At 39.4% G+C, this 12,259-nt stretch overlaps 1 pseudogene; it reads left to right on the top strand.

Annotated features, from left to right (window-relative positions):
- The first annotated feature begins 9,473 nt into the window (after positions 1 to 9,473).
- Positions 9,474 to 9,591, top strand: LOC117372923 (5S ribosomal RNA; annotated as a pseudogene).
- The last annotated feature ends 2,668 nt before the right edge of the window (positions 9,592 to 12,259 follow it).

Genomic DNA, 12,259 nt, shown 5'->3' with positions numbered 1-12,259 from the left:
TTCAACTTAAATGAGTCCTCAACAATTACTTTCTATTTATATTTTGATAAGTTTTGCCAGTGAAAATGTTGAATTGGCAAATGTTTAGACCTGTAAGTTCAGATAAGTTAAAACAAGTTTGTGACTAAAACTCAATCTGTATTTTGATTTCACTGCAACGAATGATTGAATTAAGATGCTGTAGAAGGAGAAGTTAAAATTCATATTACTTTATGAGGTATTAATAGCCAGCACATAACACATTTAGATCAACATGTTCATTTTTATTGTTTATCCCCTCACAGCTAGAAAGTCCTGGGTCACTAGGTTCAATTGTTGTGCCTTTTGTTTCTGACTTTTTAACACTCAGATGCTGGGAATTCACAGGCTTCCAGACCCCTCTTTTTGCCACACTATATTAGGTTTCTTATGTGCCAAAACACTTTAGTACAACGACACAGGGGCCAAGGAGTTCCTATAGCAAACAACAGCTGAGGCGCTCAGTATGTTTTGAATTTGAACACTGATGTTAGCTGTTTTTATGGGCTCTTCTGTAATGTGTTTTATGAGCTGCTCCAAAACTGGAACGAGATGCACAACTTTCTCTGTCACTACATCCATCTGGTACATCGCATTGTGAGGATCTATGTCAGCGCGCCCTGAGTTTTCCGCACTTTTTCCGATTCGATTATGAAAACGAGAGGAAATCTTACATCCAGCGGTTTGCAAAAGAGGTCATCACTTGGCAAAACAGTTCCATAACTATTGCAAACATCGGCAACTATTTTCGAGGGCCTTTAATTTATAACAGAAGATATTTTGTGGAAAAATAAAATGGAATATGTAATCTCCAGCCGCGGTCGGAAAGAGAAAGGAATTGCTAGACCACCTCTATTTACCAATAACATTGTTTCTCTCTGTGTCTGACAGGGGAAGACATGCGGGGTTTTGTTTATGAAAATACAATGCAATTCTGGGATGTTAAACCTTTGTATGTGTTATAGAAATCCATTGCACCTAAGTCACTCCCAGCTCAGTCCTTGTTACCTCAGCCTCTGTCATTACAGGTATAATACTCCCTACAAGAGAAACATAACCAGACTGGACTGTACTAGACTAGAATGGACAACACTGTTATAATGTGTTGAGGGTTCATGTCTTTGGGTGCTGGGTACCATACTGATGGTAAATAAACTTCAGAACTCTAGCATCTTGCCTCTTCTCTTAAACTCTCAGGCTACTAAAATTTATTCTACAACAAAAAATCTACAAACAGCTTAATCTGGTAAGTGCAAATGTTACTTCTTTGACAAAATAGAGAGAGACATTGTCTTGTTGATGACAGACAAATAGCCTGTGTGATGAGAATTGGGAACATATGAGTTAAGTGCATGGTACTGTTATGCTTTTATGTCTACAGGGGAATAGAACAAGACTGACTGACTTATAATGGGAATAATGTATCAACCAATTAGACTTGCACTTATTAAATGAACCAAATAAATTGTATATATGTATTGTATAACTAGTTCATTCTGGAGTTCACCTTGCAGTTGAGAGTAGTGCTTACACGGGATATTCCGATGCATAAAGTCAAACACAGACACAGAGAACATGCATGAAACTGTATGGCAGGTTTGCAGCGAACAGATCTAAGCAAAAAAGCAGCAAGATTCCTATGTGTTGTGTAAAGATTTTGTTTAATACTCATTTTAAACTTAAGGGCTGCATATCGGCCTTGCAATTGATTATTGAAGCGTTTTGGTGTTAAAGCAACTTTTACAGTCTAGGAGGGACTGTAACCACAGGCTGGTGTGAAACCGCAGTAGATTATATTTATCCATCTATCAATCTATTGGAAATCGCAAAGCCTGTGGTTAACCGCAGATCCCTACCGATGTTTCTCAGACTATTAGATTAGCTGGGAAAGAGAAGTAGGTGCAGGGTTGGTTAACAGGTTAACTGTTGGGAAAGGACAATCTCTCTTAGCATTAACCTATATGGTTAAATGATTGTGCATGATGGGGATACTTTGTGTCATATACAGCCTGCGTTTGCTCAGTGTATCAACTTTATACTAACTCGTAAATCAACTGATAAACATTTAGGCCTATGCAGTGATCAAATTCATATAATAGTAAGCCTTGAAATGGGCATAGTGCTGGAAAGTGAAATGTTCCATCGTACAGTATGTTTCATGTTTTGTGCAGATGGACACATCTGCTTGTTTACATGATGGTTCTCTAAACATGTCTGAGTCAAGGATGAGTCAGGGAACAGTACTTAGTCATTAGTAAACGCAATAGTACAGTGCCTGAAATAAATAACATCATTTTACAACCCTGTCTGAATTTGCCCTGTCTCATCTGTGTGTCCAGCAGCTCTAGTTTGTTTTGATATGTCTTGAGCAATGAGGTGAAGTGCTATATTACTGAATGTGAAAAAGATATTGATTATTTTTAATTAATTAGTTTATCAAGATTTTAGCCAAAGGAAGAAATATAACTTTAGGTTATGGGTGATCATTAAATCAGACCTTCTAATAGTCACACAAAAAGGATGATGCTCATGAAGATTGAAACACTGATTCTCATCCCAGCCGCTTCACAAACTGACTAGCACAGAAGTCCAATAACAAAACACCACTTAGGTTCAGATCAGGAAGACCGTTCTTCCTGATCACCACTCTCCAGAGGTCACTGTCATTGTGTGGGCGTTGAAATCTCCCAATAGAATGATAGAGTTCCCAGTCGGTGCAGTGTCTAGTATCCCTCTGAGAAGGCCTGGTACTCTGCAGTGCTGTTTGGCCCGTAGGCCGGCACACCAGTGAGAGACCTGTCCCTGACCTGAAGCCACAGAGATGTGACCCCTCTCATTCACTGGGATGAGGTCCAACACATCACAGTTGAGCTGTGGGGCAACCCCAGAAGAGCGGAGAGTCCAACCCTTTTGAGGAGTTGGGTTCCAGAGCCCAAGCTGTGGGTGGAGCGGGTAATGCTCAACCTCTCGCACAAGCTCAGGTTTCTTCTCACCCAACAAGGTCATGTTCCATATCTCCAAGACAGCCCAATGTCGCCCATAAAAGATCATCAAACAAGAGTCAAATAAAGTCACAGTTGTGACCCAAAAGGTGTGTAGTTCCAGGTGCACATGGACTGCACAGAAATGGAAAGAACAGAGATAAAGAGGAGGACCTGTAAGTTAGTCCTCAATAGCAACAATTATGACTGTCAGCCAGGGCAGCTGTGGCTACAATAGCAGCTTACCACCACCGAGTGTGGCGTGAATGTATAATGCACTGCAAAGTACTTTGGGTATCTTGAAAGGCACTATATAAATCCAATGGTTAATTAATAACAGTAAAACCAAATAAAGTAGACAAACGTTGTGTGGGTGTGTCTAAAAACTAGGAACAATAGTCTAGCATTCTAAATGCTTAAGAAATTGATGTTTTGTGGTTGAAATGAGTCTAAAATTAGATTTTAAAAGACAAGGACAGAATCTCTCAAACAGAACTGAGTTGTTCCAGAGGAGGAAGGTTTGTAAATTAAAAAAAATGGAGGCATGGTGGATAGCACTCATGCTTCATAGCAAGAAGGTTCGGACCCTTCCAGCTAAGGTAGTCTTGATCAAGCCTCGCAACACCATCACAGAGATGGACCCCCTGAACACTGCGGCGCTCACTGCTTCTGACATGCCCCAGCGGCACTGAACGATAGGTCTAATGCACAGGACAAATTTCCTCATGGGGACAGTAAATTATACTTTAATCTTAAAAGAGAAAACATTCAACAGGTGACCAGGACTATACCTTTTGAATCATAATATTGAGTGTGTAACATGTTCTAATCCACCATTCTTCCCAACTCAACTAAATACTTCATCTCCTCACAGAGAAAAGGATCCATCAAATCCATCGCTGGGACCCACCTACTACTGCACTGTTGGTTATCATGTCTGTTACTGCTAAATAATGCTTGTTAATGTAGAGGCCTGAGTATGTTTCCATTGTTGGTTTTAATTTCTACTTTTAGATTTTCTTTAGGTAACTTTGATTCAGGTTCAATTTTGAGATTTCCTAAATTGTTAAAAGCTCTTTTTGGTAAGAACGTAGTTTTCAGAGGAGGACTATGGTCATCCTGACTAAATGTGACTAAAGATCTGGAGATGGGTCCCTGAGCGTGGTACTGCGGCCCCCAATGCTCTTTACAGGTTGCCTCAGTGACATTGAAGGATGGATCAAATATAGAGGATAAATAAATTTCCCTACAGGGGCAAGTGTCTAAACCTTGAACTAAATATTAAGAAATTCTGAACTCAAGTATTTAATCTCATTTCTAGACAAGGGGACAACCTTTTTTTTTCCCTCTGGACAAATTATTAATCCATTTTGACAAAGTTGAAAGGCTTTTTTTTTTTTTAAAGTAACTTAGTGGTGAGTCCGCCTTTTGTTTGCTTTCATAAAGATGATATTGCTTTGCCTTCAGTGTTCCACAGTAGGGCATTAAACTTGCCTATCACCAGAGAAAAAAAACAGGTGATGCCACAAGGCCAAGTTACAGGTCAGATCTGTGGAGAGGTCACCACAGTCTGAGATGTTTTTGAAGAGACTTTTCAGTGATTGTCTCCATGGAGATGTTCCACAGTACAATAATCAAACAGGTGCCAGACCCTCCACCAGAAATGTTTTTTAAAAAGTAATACCTTCAAGACGTGGAGGCATTGTTGCACTCTATGGAACGTGATGGACATTTATTTTATATTAGTTGATATTTAGTGCACAGATGTGTACTATAAGACCTCCATGTTAAGTTTCTTTATGTTGCGTATCAGCTGAGAACTCTAGCCTCCCTGCAGACTTCTCTGTGCTTTTGTGAAGTACATGATAGCTGAAGGGTACCTCTTTTTGCACTCTCATCTTCCCCCTTTGGGCACATCACTGCTCTGAGCCAGGCCTGAATAATGGTGAACACATGTGAGAAGGAGGTCATTCTGTTTCCCTGGCTGCAGTTTAGCATTAGTCTAACCACCTTATACAAGTGGATGGACTCCCCGGGTGACTCTCACTCACTCTGCACAAATCGTCAGATGAATTGTGGGCCTTGTGCTGCCTCCATCAAGGTCGGCACAGTTATCCCAGAGAGAAGAACATAAACAAGACGGACAAGCGATGGTGAGGAGGAAGAGGAGATTGAGAAGAGGCTTTAGATGTGGCATGAGGCAGAGGAGTAGGGCAGTCATGCTCTGTCAAACAGGACTTTCTCCATAGAGCAAAACAATCATTTGGGTTTTGTGTTTTTTGGTCATATTGATTGTTTCAAATGTTCTTTTTTTAACACATAATATTACCTATTCATATTAAGGTTCATGAACATAAAAACAGTGCTACTTAACACGAATGAAGTCAGATTTATTCCTCCAAGTCTGAAATCTGCTCCAAGCGATATTTACTTTTACGGACACAAAATTGGCTCATCGTTGACAATTTAATATGATTTCATCTTGATTCAATTACAGTTTGATTATTGCACAGCCCAAGTATTTCAATGCATAATTCTGACTTTTTCAAACACCTTTAGACACTAGCAGTGAGGAGGGAAGCAGCAAAAATAGTGAGAGTGTATCGCTAGGTTTCAGGTGACAAGTTAATGATAATACAACTGGGAAGCAGCTAAGAAATGCAGATTTGTGTTGTAGTATGATGAGCTCTTGAGTAGTCAATAATAATAAAATGATCAGGGCCAACATTTGTGAATTTATCTTATTAATATCATGGCAAACTACAATGTAATCAATAGGCAAAACTACCTCTCGCACCCCATTTGGGAGTATGACTTCATCACATTTTAGAATCTAAAAACCACAAATAGACAATGTAAATCAGTTATTTTATTACCACCAGATGATATCGTCCAAGCATTTCATGATTTTTTTTTTTTTTTTTTAATGTAGTCTTTTAATTTTTGAGAAATATAGTATTACGTATTGACAGTACCTTTGCTTCCACATCAACTCTGGCAGTCAGATACTTGGCCAACATTAACAGACAGTTAACATAGGTTTACGAGGCCTTGGAGGAAGTCCTACAGCAGTGGCATGGACGCACATTCAGACTGGATGCACACACATGTATATGATATCACCATAATCCTTCTGAATCCAGGCCGCTGTCATGGAGGTATGAAGACTCTGCCAAGGACACGCGAGAACCGACACCAAACCAGAACAAATAAACCGCACAGTAAGATTTTCCCCCTACGCCACAGAGAGAGGGAAAGAGAGAGAGGGAAAAAGAGGGAGAAAGACATGGTGAGAGAGAGTGGGGGAGACAGATGGAAAGAGAGGGGAAGCAAGAGAGAACGAGAGAGAGGTCTACAGCAAACAGTCCAAAGTGTGCCTGCCTCCCACCCACAGAGCTCTGAAGCTGGGAGAAAACTTTTGGTGATACTAGAAAATGAGTTTATAGACAGAGCATCGAATAAAGTGTCTAATACTGTTCGCATGGCTGCTTTAGGCACATGTGCTGTAGTATCAAGAGTAACAACAATAGCATGTATTCAGGCAAGGATCAAGGCTTCCTTCTGCTATTCCCATTACATCGCTCTTTTTTCCCTTTCAGATAGAAAAAAAAAAGAGGTTTTACATTTAACATCTGACATATGGACTAAATCTACCTAAAACTATCAAATAAGGGTCTATGATGCCAAAATTCAATTCAACCTGATTATTTCTATTAGTGATTAGACCCAAAAATTTTCCATATTTCACCAAAAATCTGCATTTTAACAATATCCATTTCAGCTGCCCTCATCTGTCTCAAATATCCTTGGCCTATAGAATACAATGATATCATCTGAAACCCAGTAATGCACTACTAACTCTTGATCCGTAGCCATAGAGAATGTAAAGGCCTGGCTTGACCTCAGCTGCCTCTACAGAACAGATTCCACCAATTACCCACAATCCTCCTGAGTCGCTCTAACGCTGAGCAGCCATTCTGTGCCCCAGTATAAGTCCATGGAGTGTGTAGTTTTATGGAGGTGACTTCACTACAACTATGTAAAATGATTCAGGGGGACTGCTACTTGTCACAGTTTTTACAGGTGACGTCAGAGGGACTGGTTCTTTGAAGGACAAAATAACAGTCTCGGTGTAGTGATGGTGTTGTGGAGGTGTATAGGCCAACTCCTCCACAACACCGTGACTACACTGAGACTGAAATGTAGCTCAAAATATATCAACAAAGTCTAAAAGTCTGACTGGAGTGAATGGAACCAAGTAAGGGCTAACTGCAGACGCTAACAAGGTTGTATATCATGCATTATTTGACATTGGGCGCCTTAGTATATTTAGTATTAGTTTTAATAGTGGTAATTAGCAATTTGCAAAGAACTGCAATTATTTAACTAACCTAATTCCCTTTGCAAACAGTAAATTATCCTATAAAAACTGCTTCCCCTGTAGTTTAGACTTCTACAAACATGTAATGAAATGCATGGGATTGTTGCATAAGTTAAATGTTGACGTTTCTGGATGGTTTAAAAATGTGCACAGAATCTTGCTGTCGAAACATGTTCAAAACTGAATCGTAATCGCAATACAAGAAGAATTGGAATTAGAAATGTTTACAAAATCGTTCAGCCCTATCCTGTTGCATACGTGACACAATGAAAATGAAAACAAAGTCAAGAAAAAGCGAAAAACACATTACATTCAGGTTTATCTTGAACTGAAATGATTAAACATTTCAAAATGTTGTAGTTCTCATTATATTGTGACTTGCATAATCACAATTATTAACCAAATTATCTTGACATCACTGACACCACTTTTTTGAGGTACAAAAAAAAACAAAACAACACAATAAAGAAGTGAAATGGCCCAATACTAAAAGGATTATTTAACACTGATGTTAGTTATTTGTCTAATGATGAAGGAATTTGAACACAGAAATTTTGAGAATGAGTCTGATGCAATTTATGTATTAAAACGGTTGTAAATCAATACTTCAACGCTCATCCAAAGAACCATTTCACTTTTGGCTTTCATTCATACAAACGAACAAAGGCACAATTAATAAAAAAGATTTCAGCAGGACAGAACCCAGCTGCAGATTATTAGCAGGAGTCTGGCTGGGGCTACAGAGGTAAAGAGTTGAAGAGAACCACAGGGTAGCGTTTCTGTCATGTGTTTGAGAGCAACAGAGCCGGGCTGATCCAATGTGACAAAAGAGAGAGCGATTTAAGAAGACTCAGTACATACACGAGCTCCAAACACATGGAGAATCTCACAAGAAACAAGGAAATGTTAAAAGGCAAAAAGTAATTCCAGTTTGGTAAATGTTAAAACAGCACCGCACAACTTTTTCTGCACGAATCCAATCAAAAATCTTCCAAACCATCCTTTCCATAGCATTTCAAGTGGACTTAAAAGCTCCTTTATTGAGCGATACCATCTTGAACATCTCTAATCACATCACACACAAGTTATCAGTCAGGTCTGCGGAGGTAAGCCCAACTCTAAACTCCACACCTGTTATGTTTGAGTTTTAATTTTATAGCCGTTTCATTTTTTTCCCCTGTTAATATAAGTATAAGAATGCTTCTCATAAAGATCTCCTACCAGTTCATTTTGCACCTGAGTATTGCTGCAAAAGTGTTCCAGTCTGTCCATATTTTATCACACAATCATTACTCTTATAGTGGTCAGTCAATTCACATTAACAAACCACATGAGTGAATAACGTCATGAGTCTGCAAGCCACATGGGACAATCTGAATTTATTTTGCTCTTTTATCTCAGATGATAATCCGAGGTAATTTATCCACTTATAAACTTAATAAAACTAAAATAACTTTCTTTGAGTAATATAGTTGTATCTATTTTATTACTAAGCTCAAAAGAGTGATTTAGAGTAATACTGTGTGATATATATAGTACATGTCTAAGAGTCTTCCTTGTCTACATGCATTGAGCTCAACATTCATAAATCATTTTCTGTGGTAAAAAGAGACCTCAGATTTGGAATATGGGCGCCGCTGTTTACTTCCCACAGTAATGTTAGCAAGGGCCTCATGCCTGTGCTCCCTACCCTCACGTCAGATATACTCTAGCTTTTATGACTTTTGGCTTTTGCAAAATGCCCTCTGCTGTTACACACGCCATATTTCACTCCAGCTGATCTCAAATGACTGACTGATAGTCCGCTGTCTGAATGAGCCAGTGTACCAATGTGTATTAGCCCAAGGTTAGCAGAGCAAGTGAAGCTGCTCGCAAGCACATCGCCAAATGGGACGTTGCACATTGTAAATTTATATCACACGTACGCAGATGTGTTACTAAAAGCTGAGTAAATACAGTAAGTACAGTTAAATAATGTAATTGGTTAGTTGGCTACTTCATACTTTCTATTTCCACAGCAAGAGGTGTTTTGATCAACTTCATTTAGACGGTGTTTAAAAGTGCTGTACTTGTGAAATGTAGAACTAGTTAACTTTTGTGGCTAAACCTCCTTGTCAAAGCCTGATCCTGTTAGATCTTAGAAGTTAAGCAGGGCTGGGCCTGACTAGTACTTGGATGGGAGACCACTGGGAGCACCAGGTGGCACTGGGGGGTGCTAGCGGCTAGTTGTGTCCTTAGGCAAGACACCACTCTCATTGCCCAGTGTGAATGTGGTTGTGAGTGTTGGTGGTGGTCCGAAAGGCCAATGTCACAGATTGGCAGCCTCACTTCTGTCATTTTGCAGCTGTGGCTTCAATAGTAGCTTATGAGCACTGAGTGAGGAGTGAATGAATAATGCACAAAATGTATGCTTTATAATTAGAAACAGACAGTACACGGCTGACTTTTTTACCTCAATAGCTGCTTATACACTATATCTGTACTGGGCAAGACAAATTCTACTCAAATACATGAAAAAAAAGCATACAAAAAGGATTTTTATTGTATTTCCCTTTAAACTCATGTGTCTGTTTAAAATGACTCCATGTACTCGCACTGACAGCTTGATGTGTTTTCGGGTGGATACAAGTTGCAGCTCTGGACACGTTTCCAGAAAGGTGATACACAACACTTTGTTTGAACACATGTAGGCCTTTGTTAAAACATGAGTGCTTTTTGTGTCCTAAACACCTGTGCTGATGTCAAGGGTTGCGTATTCATGGATAATTGATATGGATATTAAAGCCAAGGTACCAAAAGTTGGCACAGAGCAAAAGTTATTTTTGCAGGACTCGTACCAGCCGGACCTTTTCAGTCGGTACCAAAAAGAAGTTTCATTAGTATCTGTACCCAGTCCTTGTCATGCATATTAATTTTAGTTTAATTAAAGGTTCAGTAGCAGAGCGCTCACTGAAGGAGCCTGAGATCCAGCTGAGCAAACAGATGAGATTCTGCCAATACCATCTCAGCTCACAGCTAACTTCACGGCTGGGAAGGCAGCTTTGGCACACTGTCACGAAAAATCCGATACAGACGGATACCCTGAAACTCAGCCAAAGTAATAAGCTTTCAATCAGTCCGCAGGCCTAATTTCAACGACATGCTGTGAAAATGACAAAGCTCTGAGCACAATTCAACTTCACAGCTGAGATGGCAGCATTTGGCACGGTGGCACAAAACACAATAAAGAAAAACAAACCTAAACTTACCAGCCTTACCTACAGTAACAGGCATCTAAATAAATATGCATGATCTTTCCATTGAGGATTGTGTTAGCAAAAAACAAAATGAACTCTTGGAACACAATTCAGCCAACCATATAGACTGCATGGCAGGATTTCACACAAAAACACAGGAGGGTAGCCTGCCAAATAGCACGGTTTTCAATCAAATTACAGTTTTACTAAATGCTGCCATGGGACAAAATATGAAGCATCAGCTACTTTACATCTGGGATGGAAAAATCTTGCTATAATGTCATAATCTCAATACAAGATCCAAATTTAAAGGTGCACTATGTAACGTTTCTGGTTAAGGGGCTGGCAATTTGAGACATTTTAGCTTTGCTTAGAATGTTCCACATTATACCCTGAAGTATGTGTATCCACAGAGACAAGCAGGTGACACCTCCAGGCCAAGTAACTTGAGAGGCGATATTTAATGTGGCTATAACCTTAAATGTGTCTGAAAAAAACATAAAACATGTATGAACAAGGTATGACAATAAACACAAACTCGTCTGATGGAATAAATAAAAGTATTTAAAGTAAAAAAAAAAAGACCAAATCAATGTCCTTGGTAGAGCTGAAGGATTTGGGAGAAATATGTAATTGTGATTTTCTAACAACCTTAATGTTTAAATTCTGTTCAAAGTTCACAATTTAAACACGCCCAGAAAGACTGGATCACATTTCAGAACATGCTTGAACAGATCTAAACTACAGGGTTAGCTGTTGTAATCCAGAAATGATGGTTCAAAAATTGCAGCCTTTGCGATTTGATAATTGTGTCCATTCAAATTGCTGTTTCAATTTGATTGCAATTAATCCTGCAGCCCTAGGCCTTGAGTCTGTAGAGTGGACAGAGCTGGTTGGCCTTCACCTGCACATTGTACTGTCACTGACACTAGGCTTTTCCTGTAGCTGCACGCCATAGCTGCTTGCCTCTAATTAAAAGTATCACACCTCGCAGACGTCATTTAACGCTCACTGCACAGGGGAATGCCTTATGCAAGACTCTGCCAAAGGCCCTAATGTGATATAGAACACTAACAGGGGGTGGCAGTGTTAAATGTGCAGGTGTAATCTATGGGACAGGGGTACGACTGGCTAATAGTGTTGTCATGATAATAAAAACTCGATTTCAATGCCACAATGATACAAAAAATAAATAAATAAACACTTTATTTAGACAGTAGAATTTCATTTTCAGCATTAAACTGTGTGGCCTATATTACTCTATGCTTTGTCAAATGAGTTTTTGAGTTTTTGACAGCGCCACTGGCTACTGTTGGTTATCTATCTATTGGTGTCTGTCTAAGGCCAAAGTAGCCTCCCCCCCAAGACATCTTCACTGACTAGCAGGCAAATTAAGTTAGGAAACATTACTTGACTTCAAAGCACTGATGAGAAACAGGATCTTTTGCAATATTATTTTTGGAGTAGTCAGCAGAACATCCCCTGTACGCCGCTGTCATAAATTGTTCAGAAAAACGAACACGAGTCAAATGGCATTTCATTTGACAGTTTTAAAACAAGAAAAAAAAAATCATGATATACATTTAAGCCAGAGCCATACAAAGTCAGACGTGGTCGACTTCAGCATCTGCTCTTCAGGAACC

This window comes from Periophthalmus magnuspinnatus, chromosome 6 (assembly GCF_009829125.3).
Source record: "Periophthalmus magnuspinnatus isolate fPerMag1 chromosome 6, fPerMag1.2.pri, whole genome shotgun sequence".
NCBI lineage: Eukaryota > Metazoa > Chordata > Actinopteri > Gobiiformes > Gobiidae > Periophthalmus > Periophthalmus magnuspinnatus.
The sequence above is the reverse complement of the archived record's forward strand: the minus strand, read 5'-3'. Positions and strand labels throughout refer to the sequence as shown.